Genomic DNA, 15181 nt, shown 5'->3' with positions numbered 1-15181 from the left:
CAATTTGATCTTGAAATAATGAGATAATTGAAAGAATATGCAATACTTAGCCTTGAGATGGAGACAAAATAACATAAGTCTAGTGGTTCCGGGCACAACAATAATGAAATAAAAAACAAAAGATAAAAATTGTATTAAGCTTTGGACAGAGTGTAGTATAAGTTTGCCAGAAAATTTGTCCCCCCTACAGTGATAGCTGAGCTCACTATTTATAGCTACGTCTAGGGAAGAGAGTCCTAGGATCGTGACTCTCTTTAATGTCAATTATGAGAGCCATTGATGAAGATGTAACAGTGAGCGTAAATGCCAAACTCCTTGTAACGAGCAATCATACTTAATGCCATGGAATATTTCCTATTAAATGCTACCGGATGAGGAGTATTTATTACATCCTTATGAGTATAATTCTTCCCGGTGACAGACAAAATAATTGCCTTTGGTCTTGGACATCCCCCCTGTCTTAGATTCCATATGTCCCTTTTTTGGACGGCCACATGGCATAGCATATTTTACCCTATACAGATAAACCCCCTACTTTCCGGTGACATAACTTTGTGTTATCGGGAAGTTGGTAGAAACACACTTTTGACGAGAATTACAATAACTCCTTCTGAAGGTTTCTGATGGTTGATTAGACGCACGCCTCTCCATATCTAATGCCCCAAACAAACGACATCTCACGATTCAGCATAAATTTTGCCGATTATTGAGGTAATCATGGCCATGAATTTAGCCGCCAAAAAATTTCCTTACACACTTCAACTTTCTCCCTTATATTCCATCATTTCTAAGTTTCCCTTAATTGACTTGCATCATGCTCTTTATCTTTTCCCTAATTCTCTTCAAACAAAAACCTTTTCCTTCTTCAGTATAAGTGCTTCTTCCCTAAAGTGTACCCGTTCTTCAAAGAACAAGAACAGTGTCGAGGATTCTTCACCTCCAACAGTGGGATCCATCTGTAGACATGTGATTTTTTTACCCTCCCCAAGATCTTTCATATATTAGAGTAAAATATTTAATTTAGGCATAATATAGATATTTTAAGTAATTTTGACTCTTTCACTTTATTTTAGTACAAGAAAACAAAAATTACAACAAAATATATATATAAATAAGTTCGTTAATATTGGTAGTCATTTTTAATCCAAAAGAAAATATAAAAATAGTATCGTATTTTTATTTTTAATATAATGTTTGAAAATACAAAAAAATAGATTTGTTTTAATGATTAGTTTTGTTTTAATAAATTATTTTAATAGTAGGACTAATTAATAAATGGGCGCGTATTTTTAATCTCATTCGCGGCAAAAGAATAGAGCTTGGGCTCGAGCAACCCATCGTTAGGCCTAATTTTGGACCTAGCCCACAATTGTCAAGCCCATAATTTCTAGGCCCATACCCCTTAACCTAAAACCCTACAACCTAGACTCTACACTATAAAAAGAAGAAAAAGAATAAGAAAGAACGGAGAGGAAGAAGCTGGAAAGCAGCTGCGCAACAAAAACAACCCCATCCCCCACCCGGATCATCTTCTTCACACTCCACCACCTCCCTGAACCCAAACGACTTCACCTCTAAGAACGACCCTTCCTGACTTCGTCGGAAAAAAGGAGAGGGGAACGCAGGAGGAGCTGGGGAAAGGGCAGCAGCTGCGCATGAAGAAGCTTTGCTTCTTCGTTTAAGAAGTTGATAGGAGCAGCAGTTGGAAAGCTTCGCAACACAAACGACCCTTCCCCTCTCCGACCGTCATCTTCTTCATGACCCACCATCCCTTGCGTCGTTCTCTTCGAGCACCCAACGACCCTCGACTCCCCCTTTTTTGCGCGTCGTTGTTCAGTCCGAACGATCAGCTCACATCTTGAGCAGCCATACACGACCCATGCACGCCAGAGGAAACACCAACCACCTCGTCTCAGCCCGAAACACGCCGGAAAACGAACTGAAACCCCACCAAAACCTTGCCTAGACACTACTGCTTCGTCTTTATTTCGCCTATTAAATGTTAGAACTTAGCTCGATTTGAAAATCAGTCCAAAACAACACCTGAAAATGGTCTGTCCATTAATAAAGTTAGAGAACGAAGCAAGGTTTTAGGGTCGTCGTTTGTCGCTTTGATTTGTCGCCGATTCGAGGTTCCATTTCTGTCGAGGTCTTATTCGTAATCTGGTCGCTTTTGAATTTCAAAGCAGTCCAAGCGTTAAAGTTATAGATTCAACTTCCGAGCCGGTCTCCGTTTGAGGACGAGTCGATGTCATTGTTGGCTTCGGTTAGCATAGCTGAAGCTCATAATTTTGTATGCAACCAAAAGGTTAGAAATCTTCAACTGAAATATCCACTTCTAAATCGTTTTTGGTTCAATGTTATATGCATGTAGGAGTTGGCCTCTATTTGTGTGTATTTTTTTATGTATATATAATTTTGATTCAAGTTATGGTATTTTTGTTGAGAGTTTGATTTTTGTAATGAAGTTGAATTTGGGTCTTATGAGTTTGTTGTTTGGTTGTTATAGTGTTGTTATGAGATTTTGGGTTTTCACTGCAAACAACATTTCAGTTAATTGAATACCAAGGCATTTTAGCATGTCTTGTAGTTTAAGGGATATTATATGCCAATTGTGGGTGAATATACTGTTTTGTTATGGTTAAATTGTATTTGGTTTTCTATATAGGCTAAGTAAAGTAATATATGATCGTAGAATTATTTAGAAGAAGAGCTAGGGGCGACGAGTTTTCTATTGGAATAGGATTCATTTTTGACTAATAAATGGGTTCGATTAATTTCCTTCATGTTTAATCTTAAATAGCGGAAATGCATAATGTGGAAAATGCATAGTTACTTTAGACGCGTAATTGAAATTACCTTCCTAAAACTCGGGTGCGCATTGATGCGACCCAAATCCAAATCTCGATGAAGTCGAAATGTGTCGATAACCGCGGGTGCATTGATTGCGACGTGGTTCGAAACGCGTTTTCACGACATCGTAATTCTTAAAAATAAATAATGATAGAAAAGAGTTTCACAAATTGAGACGAGCCTCACCGCAAAAAAAAAATAAACACGGGGCCCTCAATAAATAATTATCGAAATAATTAGAATTTGGGATGGCCGTTTAGCGAACTTCATAGTTTTTCCCCAAAATAATACTACGTTAGCATCTTTAGGCTCGATTTAACTAAATTACTTTCTTAAACTCGGGTGCGCATTGATGCGACCCAAATCCAAATCTCGACGAAGTCAAAATGTGTTGATAATTACGGGTGCATTGATTGCGACGTGGTTCGAAGCGCATTTTCATGACGTCGCAATTCTTTAAAAATAATTATAATAAAAGCGGTGTAAAATTAATAAAAGGCACATGAGTTGGCATGTATTAAAATTAGATAAAATCAAATACGACAGTTAAGCGACCGTGCTAGAACCACGGAACCCGGGAATGCCTAACACCTTCTCTCGGGTTAACAGAATTCCTTACTCGGATTTCTGGTTCGCGGACTATTAACAGAGTCATATTTTTCCTCGGTTCGGGATGCAATCGGTGACTTGGGACACCATTAACCTCTCAAGTGGCGACTCTGAATATTAATAATTAAATCCCGTTCCGATTGTCCTTTAAATGGAAAAACTCCTTTACGCCCTTTTGCGGGGTGTAGGTGAAAAAGGAGGTGTGACACCATCATCTGTAGAAGTCTTGTTACCACAAAAGACTTCGAACAGAAATTTCCTACTGCTAACCCTCGTACATGGGCTGTCAGCAGGTATCCTTCTTCCATCCATATTTCTAACATTTCTGCTGTGAAGGAAGACTGCCGCTGCCATGATTTGGATATTATTGCTCCTGATCTATTGGAGCGAGTGACCCTACCCAAGGAGGGTTTTACATATTTTTATACGTATCCTATTACTTTGGGTGTGTTCTCTTTGAATAGAGAGCTTGAATCCATTATTATGGAGTTTTGCCTCCGCTACCAAGGGTGTTTGTCACAAGTAAGTCCCTTTGTGTGGAGGATGGTTTCCTGCCTTTGGCTTTTATGCCAGGAAATGGAAGATGAGATATCTTTAGCTCATATGATGAATCTCTGTTCTCCCAAGATCTTCCGTAGGGGAATGATAAACCTCTGCAAGGATGGCCATCATGCTCTATTATCTAGCATGGATGACGACAATGACAGCGGGTAGATGGAACAGTTTGTTGTAGTTTCCACCAACGATATCATTCCGGCAATGGCTTTATCCTTTCCGGAAACGTGGAACCGCTCTCGTAAGCTTTTTGTTTAATATTTAGTTGATTAGGGATTCTTCCATATCCGTATTGACCCTTCATTTTACGTTTATTTTAGCAACTCGATTGGTTCTGCCTATGGTTGAAGGCTTGGTCCAATGGGTCCAAAAGATCTTGGACATCACTACGCTCGAGACTCGTACGTGGAAAGAGCTATCCATCAAATACGGGTGGAAGGCCAAAAAATCATGGTAATTCAGACTAACCTTGTTTCAGCTTTTTATGTGAGGAAATTAATTGATCCTTTTTATCTTTTTCTTCAAATCAGGTCTACCTGCAGGCACTGTTGATATCCCCGAGGAGGACGTCATTCAGACTAACCTTGTTTCAGCTTTTTATGTGAGGAAATTAATTGATCCTTTTTATCTTTTTCTTCAAATCAGGTCTACCTGCAGGCACTGTTGATATCCCCGAGGAGGACGTCTTGGCTAATCTTGTTGATGCAGCGAGGCTACTTTAGGAGGTGCGTACTCGAACAGGTGTCTCCGGGCTAGCTTCGGGCATAAGTGTTTTACTACGGAGTCCCCGACCGGAGAACAAGCAGCCAAAAAGAAGGTGTTCTTTCGTGGTCGGGGAAAAGAATAAGAGGGTGAAGACTATTGGCCCTGAGTTATCTCTGGAAGTTGTTATCACTAGCCCTCATCCCGGGCGAGTCATTAACACTGTGATGATCAACGATGATGGAGAAGCTAGTGATGATGGAGCTTCTCTACACAGAAGGCGACGTTCATCTCAACTCAAAAGAATGCTCAATCTGTTAAGTTAGTGACACAAACTGAGGACGATGTCTCGACACTTTGGGTGGAGTTTGATTTAGTAGAAAATACCAATTCCCATTTTCGGTCCCCAATTGTTGTTCCTGGTATTGCAGGGCTGAGTACCGAGTCCCTGCCATTTTTGGTTGGCGAGCATCCAACAACCAGCACTGCATTTGATACAGCTGCTTCTCACTTTTCAACTCTATTAGCTTCATCTCTACCTTTACCAACACTAGTAACTGCTACATCATTTCCATCTTCATCCACTCTTCCACAAGCAACTGCTACATCACCTTTATCGGCCGCATCTGACCACAAAGGTCTTCCTCTTCCCCAGTCCCTAGTTCATGGGATCTTGGGGTAAAATTATGCTGCCCCTTCTAAAGATCCACAAAGGAGGAGGAATGTTACTATTTCGGTCTCTACCGGATACAACTTGCTATCCCGACTAGTGGAGCTTGATAATTATCTGAAGCCTTTGGCTTCAAAGAAAGATTGGGAAAAGGTTCAGGCACTCTCGGGAGAGTGTTTGTTGAACAACGCCATGTACAATGCCGCAGCGGTACGTTTCCTTCTTCCTTTGTTATTTCTTCAATTTTTGTATGAATATATCCTGAGTTTTACCTTTCTTACTTTGTAGGCCAAATTTCTCACTTCCGAGGGCCTTCAGAGGTTCATTCATGAGAAGGAAGAAATTACTTCCGCACGGGATCAACTTTGGCAGAGCGGGAGCAAAGTGTCGCTCGCCTTTCAAAATTGGAAGCCAAGGCCACTGAGGCCGTTGTATTGGAGGCTAATTTGTAGCAAAGCGAGAAAGAGGTGGAAACCCTTAGCCAAGATATTTCCCTATTGAGGGTTCAATTTGAAGAAGCTAAAGCTAAATGGGTTGAAGTCCATAATGTCGTTCTTGCTGCATCTGATCCTGAGGCTATTTCCGCTGAAAGATTGAATAATTTGGAGGCAACATTGATTCCCAAAACTAAAGAGCTTGTTGTTGCGGGGGTGAAATATGCCCAGCTGGAGGAGAAGTACAGGAAAACTATCGAGCATAATAGGCTCTTTAGTTCAACTGTCTATGACCTTACTAGCCTTAGATATGTTAGATCCGCCCAGGAAAGCCTTTCTACCAAAGTAACTCAACTCAAAGAATAACTCAAGCACCGAGCGGCTTCCCTCGTTGTTGAGAAAACTTACTCTATGTACAGCATGAGGAGAAAAACCTTGGAAGAGGCCAAAGCTAGTATCATTGATTTTGATGCCAAAATTGCTAAGTCTCGTGAGCTTGAATTAGCAACTAAAAGTGGTCTCTCAACAAGGTCTGATGCTCCTAACGCTTCTTATTATGTGAATCCTTGGATGTATTCTCCCGAAAGCATTTTGGCTTTGGGCATCAACCCTTTTTTCATAAGGGCTTTGATAAGTACTTGAGCAAATTTACTTTTTGCGTCTTTCGTATACGGCTTCGGGTATATTTTTCCTCGAAGGCATTTTGATCTTGGGCATCAGTTCTTCCGAAACCAATCCTTTATCGTGAGGGCTTTTATAAGAGAGGGCCCTCTTATGTGTACAGCGCTCTTGAAGAGGACGTCTCTTATTCATTACGGCACTAGCATTTAGAGTACTTGTTTAACTTTCAAATGACAAAGTTAATTCATCATTCGGACAAGAAACAAGATAAAAACAAAAGGATTTCATTACATTTTATTCCTTCTATTTTCAAAAAGTACATAAGCATTTGCTATGCTGAAAAGAAATTGCCATTACTTGTGGCAAACTTGTACAACTTGTTTCTACGGGGATAGCCACGCAGTCCTTGGTCCCGATGATACAATTATATTTCTGATTTTTTGTTCCCAGTTGACATGGCAGACATTATTATCTTTTCCTCATATCAATCCTCCCTAGTGTTCGAATGCAAAGAATGTGAATTGGAACACTGGAAGTCGTGTACCTTCGAGGAACCCATTAATGAATTGCTAGATAATCTTATGCTCGGTAACAAATTTTGCTTCCCCTTAGGAATTTATGCTATCGAGCAAAATACTATCTAATAATCCGTTAATGGTTTGCACTTGTGAACGATTGGGTAACCTTTGTCCTACAACAAACTTAATTTCCCGGTGGGAATTTTACTATAAAGCCAAAGACTATCTAACCGTTCCGGAGTGGATCTTTGCTTGAGTGCCTTGCTATTAGAGGTCTTATTGCTACTGTTGAATTTTTTTTCGTAGTATGTTTTCTGTTTCTGTCTCGTTAAAAATCTTGCCATAAAAATTCAATTGGGACAAAAACTAAACAACAGGAAAAAGAGTGCAACATAAACTTTCCGCTTGGATAATGTTCATCAGCAATAATATCTTTTGAGGTGTTCCATGTTCCAGTTGCTGGGAAACTTTTCTCCATTTTGGTTCTCCAATTCATATGAACCTTTCCCGGTGACAGCTGAGACCCGGTAGAGGCCTTCCTATGTTGGACCTAGATTCCCTGTATTGATCTCCCTGGTATTTCGAGTTACTTTCCTTAGGACCAAGTCTCTTACTTTGAAATAACGGAGGTTGGCTCTTCGATTATAATACCGCTCCATTCTCTGCTTTTGAGCAGCCATTCTTATAAGCGCCAAGTCCATGCGTTCATCGAGCATCTCCAAGTTGACTAACATTGCTTCGTTGTTTGATTCTTCATCTGCTTGGAAATATCTTAAGGTGGATTCCCCTACTTCCATCGGGATTAAAGCTTCTGCACAGTACATAAGGAAAATGGGGGTTTCTCCTGTGCTCGATTTGGCCGTTATTAGGTATGCCCAAAAAACTCTAGGTAACTCCTCGGGCCAATTACCTTTAGCCACTTCCAACCTTTTATTGAGGTTTTGTATAATAACTTTGTTCGTTGACTTCACTTGAACGTTTGCGCTCGGATGATAGGGTAAAGATGTGATCCTCTTTATTTTTAAATCTTTAAGGAACTTTATGACTTTTGCATCGATAAATTGTGGCCCATTATCACATGCTATCTCTTTTGGTATTCTGAACTTGCAAATTATATTTTCCCACAATAAATCCACCACTTCGCGTTTGCCGATATTCTGATAAGGACCTGCTTATACCCACTTAGAAAAATAGTCAGCAAAAATTAAAAGAAATTTTATCTTTTCAGGAGGCGGTGGCAATGGTCCGATGATATCCATCCCCCACTTTATGAATGGCCACGGGGTCAGAACCGAATGTAAGGGTTCTGCCGGTTAATACACCAATGGTGCGTAGTGTTGGCACTAATCACATTTTCGTACAAAGTCTTTGGCATCTTGTTCCATTCGGGGCTAATAATATCCTACCCTTATCAACTTCGGTACTAAGGAATCTGCGCCTGAATGGTTTCCACATATCCCTTCGAGGACATCTCGCATGACATAGTCACCTTCGGATGCTCCTAAGTATCGGGCAAGCGGGCCTTGAAAAGATTTTCTATATAGTTGGCATCTTTTGAAGCTATATTACGCTGCTTTGGCACGCAATGCCCGAGATGCTTTGGGGTCTTCGAGTAGATTCTCGTGCTCAAGATAATTGATGATTCCATTCCTTCTATCCTAGACCAAATTAGTCATATTTACCTTATAGTAACCATCTGTATCCAGGACCGAGTTGATTAGTTGTACTACCATCCCGGATTTCAATCCCTTTATTTTTGTCAATGACCCGAGGTTGGCCAATGCATCTGCTTCTGCGTTACCTTCCCTCTGGAAATGAGTAATCGACCACTCTCAAAATTGCGCCAACAAAGCCTGGACCTTCACCATGTATTGTTGTATGCGTTCTTCTTTGGTTTCGAAGATCCCGTAGACCTGATTTACCACTAGCAGTGAGTCATATTTGATTTTGATGACCTCAGAGTCAAGTCCCTGGGCCAATTAGAGCATTGCAATCGAAGCTTCATACTCCGCATCACTGTTAGTTAAAGTCACCATTCTGATTGCTTACCTTAGGGTTTCCCCCAAAGGCGTAATTAAGACTATACCAAGCCTGGACCCTTTTATGTTAGAAGCTCCGTCCGTAAAAAAGGTCCAAACCTCTGATGTCGGTTCCGACACCATTACTGCCTCTTTGGTTGCCAAAGACAGCAATCTCGGACTGAAATCGGCCACAAAGTCAGCCAATACTTGTGACTTAATTGCAGTCCTTGGTTTATATTCTATGTCGAGCTCACTCATTTCGACGCCCTATTTGGCCAATCTACCAGAGAGCTCAGTTTTGTGAAGGATGTTTCACATAGGGAAAGTGGTCACCACGGCTATCAGGTGACATTGGAAGTAAAGCTTCATCTTCCGAGCGGCGAATACGAGAGCTAAGGCCAGTTTCTCCAAATAGGGGTAGCGATTTTCTGCTCCCGTTAAAATTCTACTAACATAATAAATGGGAGATTACGTACCTTCATCCTCACGGACTGAAACCGCACTTACCGCAACTTTCGAGATGGCGAGGTAGACTAACAATGTTTCACCTTTGTTTGGTTTTGAAAGTAATGGAGGGCTTGACAAGTACTTCTTCAAATCCCTCAAAGCCCGTTGGCACTCTGGGGTTCATTCGAAATTATTTTTCTTTTTGAGCAGTGCAAAGAAGAGATGACATTTTTCTGATGATCGGGAAATGAACCTGCTCAAAGCTGCCAATCTCCCCGTGAGCCTTTGGACTTCCTTCATGTTTGACAGTTGATCCGGGATGTCTTCTATTGCCTTGATCTTATCGATGTTTACCTCAATTCCCCTTTGCGAGACCAGAAATCCCAGAAACTTACTAGAGTTGACCTCGAACGCGCATTTCTCAAGTTAAGCTTCATGTTATGCTTCCTTATGGTATTAAAATTTTCTTGCATATGCTTAAGGTGATCACCTACATTCAAAGACTTAATGAGCATATCGTCTATATAAACTTCTATAGTTTTTTCTATTTGTTTTTCAATTATCTTGTTCACAAACCGTTGATAAGTGGCTCCGATATTTTTCAACCCGAATGGCATCACATTGTAGCAATATGTACCGAAATTCGTTATAAACGAAGTCTTTTCCTAATCCTCCAGGTTCATCTTAATTTGGTTGTACCCGAAATAAGCATCGAGGAAACTCATTAACTCGTGCCCGGCTGTGGCATCAATCATTTGATCGATGTTTGGCAGTGGGAACGAGTCTTTTGGGCATGCCTTATTAAGATCTTTATAATCTACACACATAAATTTCTTGTTCTTCTTAGGAACTATTACTACATTGGTTAGCCAGTCGGGATACTTTACCTCTCGAATTGACCCGATGTTAAGTAAATGAGTTGCCTCCTCTTTGATGAATTTATTCTTGACTTCCACAATATTGTGTTTCTTTTATCTTACCGGAGGTATATTGGGGTCCATACTTAACTTATGTACGGCTACCTCCGTCGGGATACCTGTCATATCCGCATGCGACCATGCAAAACAATCGGCATTAGATTTAAGAAATTCAATAAAGCCAGACTTGAGATCAGGGTGTAGTCCTGTCCCCAAGTGGAATTTCCTTTCTAGGAATTCTTCGAACAATGCAACTTGCTCAAGCTCTTCTGCTGTGGATTTTATTCCTTCCGTCTCTTCTGGAATCTGGAAATACCTAGGCACTTGATAATATTCCGGCACTTCTATCCCAGGGCTAACTTCATCTAGTTCGGGAGCAAGCGTCAGTTCCTGTAGTTGCTATGTCGTGTGTCCCTTTCCTTTGCTATTGGAGACCAAGATTGCGTTCATCTCTCTTGCCGCCGGTTGGTCACCCCTTATCTGTTTAACCCCCTCGGGCATTGGAAACTTCAGCAATTGATGATATATTGATGGTACAACTTTTATCTCGTGCAACCATGGTCTTCCTAGAACAATGTTATATCCCATATCACCTTCTACCACTTCGAAAAGAGTTTTTTCATTAACCTTTCGGTGTTTGTGGAAAGCAAAATCTCTCCTCGGGTTGTCACGCTCGCAAGGTTGAATCCGGCGAGGGGTTTTGTGGCCAGAATAATGCTTCCAATGAGTTTAGCTTGCTCTAATACGATCCATTGTATGATATTAGCCGAACTTTCTTGATCTACTAGAACATGTTTAATTTTAAAATTTAGTACATTTAAAGAAATTACCAGTGCGTCGTTGTATGGTAGCAGCAATCCGTCTACGCCTTCCTCCGTGAAAGTGATATCGTCTTCGGCAACTTCCTAGAGCCTCTTGCTATGGTTTATAGATACTTTCGTCTATTTTGTTGCCGAGAAGGTGACTCGGTTGATTTCATTCCCTCCTAAGATCATGTTGATTGTTTGGCACGGAGGATCATCTCCTGCTTTCGAGGATTTCGCATTGTCCCGGTTACAACCATAATTGCTCTTAACCCGGTCACTTAAGAATTTTCTAAGATGACCATTCTTTAACAGTGTTGCCACTTCTTCCCCGAGATGTCGGCAGTCCCCAGCCCGGTGGCCATTCGTCCCGTGGTATTCGCACTACATATTGGGATCCCACTGGCTAGGATTAGGTCTTATTGGTTTTGGAAACCGTGCTTCTTTGATGTTTCCCATGGCTTACACCAATTCCACTGTACTAACGTTGAAGTTGTATTATGATAACTCGGGGTAAGAAGGACACGTGAACCTAATGCTTCTTTATCCTACAACGATCTATTATTCTGACTGCGATCAGTCCTTCTATCGATGGCGAACCTATTCGTTGTTCGGAAGCTTCTGCTTCAGTCTTCAGTCCGTTCGTAGGGCAAAAACTGGCCTCTCGAAGTCCGTATGTCCGTGACGTAATCATCTTTTGATTTTGTCCCCCTACAGTGATAACTGAACTTACCATTTATAGCTACGTTTAGGGAATGGGGTCCTAGGATCGTGCCCCTATTTAATGTCAATTATAAAAGACATTAATGAAGATGTAACAGTGAGCATAAATGTCAAATTTCTTGTAACGGTCAATCGTACTTAATGCCATAGAATATTCCCTATTAGATGCTACCAGGCGAGGAGTATTTATTATTTCCTTATGAGCGTTATTCTTCCCGGTGACTGACGGAAGAATTGTCTTCGGTCTTGGACATCCCCCTGTCTTAGGCTCCACGTGTCCCTTTTTTGGACGACCAGTGGCATAACATATTTTACCATATACACTATTATGGACAAATAAAGCTATTGAGTTCACGTAAATTTGTAACCGACCCTCTAGATCCATAATCAAAATGTCTAATTTGTTAGACAATTTTGTAAGTAATTAAAATAGTAAGATGACTTCCCAGCTCGTGCAATTAATAGTAGTACCGTACGTCCTTTCTAGTTACGTAAGAAAGTTGTTTCCAGAGATTCAAAACAATCATGAATAATAAAAATTTAGAAAAAGAAACCTAAAAAGAAAGGAATAGATGTTGAAGAGAAAAAAGCCTCGAATTCTCCTTTTACTTTATATTGATTTGCCTCTCTTTGCCAACCAAATCTATTATCTATCAACCACCCTTTGCTACTGTAGCTCCCCTTGTTTGAGACAAAATTAAAGGAAATCAGGGTTGAATTTAAATTTAAGTGACTGGAATTAAGAAAAGGGTTTAATTAATGAGTTTTTTTCTAACTTATTGAAAGAGATGGGCTTCAAGTTGAAGAAGATGACAATTTAGAGCAAGACTTTGATAGCTCTGGCATTAAATTCAAATCCTTATTTTGGCATGGAAAGCTGGGGATTAATATTAATTAATAAAATATATCTGAACAATCTAGTAAAATTAGGTAGTTGCACGGGTGCCTATTTTCTCAATGATATCTATTATAGTATATAATATATCTTCATCGTACGAGACCAATTACCTACAACTGATCTACTTTTTTATATAATAAAAAAAATTGGTTTTAATTCGTGATGTATTTTATGTTTTATCAACACGTTATTAAAATAGTTGTGCATTGAATCCAGAAAAAAAATGTTATTTCATTTTGTGTATGGGTAAAATCGGGGATAGAGTTACCCCGATTTCGTTGTGGAATGACGAATGAGGCTATTGGTTACCGGCTCGAGTGAGACCGAAGATACCCATATATCGGAACCAGGGACAAATGATATGACGGGTTCAGAAAGAATCAAGCTCTAGTAAAATGAAAGATTGAGGATAAAGGAAAGACGGTTAGAGGAGATAAAACGGGGAGTCGAAATATCTGCCATCAGCCGAATATTGCGTCACGAATCACTCTTGGTACTGGCTACAGATCATATTTTCATGGGAAAAGGGGAAGAAAAAATTTTTGTCTTATTATTTGACTTTGTATTAGGGTTAAAACTTCTCTACTATATAAAGAGGAGAACCCTTTTATTTTTTGACCATTGTTGACACGCATATCAAAGCAATGAAGTTTATTGTGGCTTTTAGCAATTGTTTAAGTGTTTTTCGGTTGTACATCTATTTAGTTGGAACCGCTATTTCGGGGGCTCGACCCAAACTGACCGTTAGCATTTAGGCCTAACGCAAGGCTTAATCACTTCACCACATTTGGTTTGATCATTTCGTCTCAGTTCAATTCAATTACGTACTGCTTTCTGATTATTTGTGTTAAATTAAATTGCATGTTCTTTAAATTGCGTATAAATTTAATTGTTATCCATTTTAAATGGTAAATTCCTGGCTGACCAATAACAAATCAAAAATTCTTATCACTTAAGACTTCAAAATCCTGAAATCTTTCAAAGGAAAATGTGAGCCTAGAAAAGTTCCAAGTCATTAGCAAAGGTGTCAATTCTAGCCAATGAAAAGTGACATCAAGCAAAGAGGAAAAAGATCATCAACCCTATGAATGGAGAAATCAAGATTCACCCCCCCCCCCCCCAACCCAAACAGAAGAGTTCAATTTAGGACTTTTTACAAAAGAAAAGAGGGGATTGATTGAGGGTGTATTAATTAGGCCTACTTAATAATGCATACAAACGAAAATACAAACATCAATCATCATCTAGGCAATAAAAGTAAAAAGTGAAGAAAACAAAAATGAGTGGTTTGGCAATGCCCCAAATAGAATGGGATATCTAAAAACAAAAGAAGATTGGTCGGACGGCTTATGATCCCAAAATGGCCGGTGATTAGGTTTTATTTGTCATTTGTCAAGTACGTACCTTATTACTCTTCTGGAATTTTGGACCTCCTGCATTCAATGAGGAATATTGTACCAATTTCCTTGTCAATAATTCGTAGGAGTATGATTTTTCTTAGAGAAAGGTTAATGTTAATCGTCAAATGGACGAACACCGAACTCTAACGTAATTTTAGAACAAGTCTTCTTCCAGCCTTATAACACGGAACAGATGTCAGACTCTATACATCGTATTTTAAACAATTTCTACTCGAACATATATGCACTTACTTCCTAAACTTCAAATTACTGTGAATCGGTTTAGGCATTAGGGAACTACTATTTTGAACTATAACAGTCTTTCACAAAGATCCTTTCAAAGACAAAATGAAGAAAATGTTAGAACCGAAATAACAAGGGATAATGCATGCGGAAGCTAGTAAAGCAACATTTGAACGACGATAAATTAGACAATACAAAAAAAATATATCAAAAGAGACACAAATATTTAACATGGTTCGGTCGATTGACCTACGTCCACAGATGAATATGAGCAATTCACTATATAAAATAGAGTACAAAATATCGAGAGAACAACCCGACGAAAAGGCAAACATAAGTGACACACCAACACTTGTTCCGAAAAATTCTCCCCCTAAACAAGACTCTCAAACCACATATGCCTATATTGTGGATGCTAAAACATTTTCCTCCAAAAAAAAATACTAACCAAATATGGAAGAATTATATTTTTGTTTTTGTAAAAGGAAAAATCAATTATAGTAAATATATTGTCCTTCCTTTAAAATATGAGAAAACTAAATATGATAAAAAAAAGTTAGGACAAACACCTAACAAGAAAGCGGTACACAAATACAATATGAAATTGAACTGAAGACTGACAATTTTGTAATGACGTAATTATTTTACAGCAATCGTTACCGTACCAAATGAATATTGTTATGCTCCTCTTACTCATCACATGAACATGTTATGGTCCTCTTACCGTACCAATATTTTACATAAATTTTACAGCAAACTCAAATGAA

This window comes from Nicotiana tabacum, chromosome 7 (assembly GCF_000715075.1).
Source record: "Nicotiana tabacum cultivar K326 chromosome 7, ASM71507v2, whole genome shotgun sequence".
In the NCBI taxonomy this organism is placed as follows: domain Eukaryota; kingdom Viridiplantae; phylum Streptophyta; class Magnoliopsida; order Solanales; family Solanaceae; genus Nicotiana; species Nicotiana tabacum.
The sequence above is the reverse complement of the archived record's forward strand: the minus strand, read 5'-3'. Positions refer to the sequence as shown.